Here is a 691-nt window from a genome sequence, read left to right as displayed (position 1 = left end):
TAAATACATGGAACCAGCAAAAGTAAAGTCTCTTTGATTTAGAAGAAGTTTGCAGGCTAATAAAAGCCCACATATGCCGTGGGTCAAAGAGCTGCTGGTTGATGCTGCTTCAGGCAGTGACATGTTTTAGTTTAAAGGTATAGAAACTAGAAAAGAGACACTTTGAGAGCAAATCTCCACATGATAGTTTAGATACTGTCTCAAATTAATGTAAGAATCTTCATATCACCTGTGCGTGCGTGTGTGATGTCGTCAGCAGGTGTGATGGGACGGAGGTTTGTTGCGATATGGTTTAGTCTGACTTTAAATCATTATAAATTACTACATTACCATATGTGATTTCATATTGGGATCAATTTGTAAAATGATATGGTGTGGAAGAAAGCCTGATCGTGACCCTAATGTGAATTCTAGCTTCTGTTATGGACATCCAGAAATTGTTGTGCATTTAATTTGTTTTATTGCCCAATTATAGAGAATTTCTGGCAAAACCTCTGAACTTTCATGAATGAAAATATTGATGAAAGTTTTATTTTACTGTAGAAAAATGTATTGTTTTGTTTCCTGGAAAATAATACACTGACAAACACGTGTACATGATGAATCTTATTATAAATATTGGCTCATTTGTTTTCCACCAAAGAAGTGGGTCTCCATCCCGTGGTATTGGCTTCTCTTCTGAGTACCGGCG

The sequence above is a fragment of the Seriola lalandi genome, unplaced genomic scaffold (assembly GCF_002814215.2).
Source record: "Seriola lalandi dorsalis isolate HSWRI2012SDOR001 ecotype SW California unplaced genomic scaffold, Sedor1 jcf7180002054469, whole genome shotgun sequence".
Lineage (NCBI taxonomy): Eukaryota > Metazoa > Chordata > Actinopteri > Carangiformes > Carangidae > Seriola > Seriola lalandi.
The sequence above is the reverse complement of the archived record's forward strand: the minus strand, read 5'-3'. Positions refer to the sequence as shown.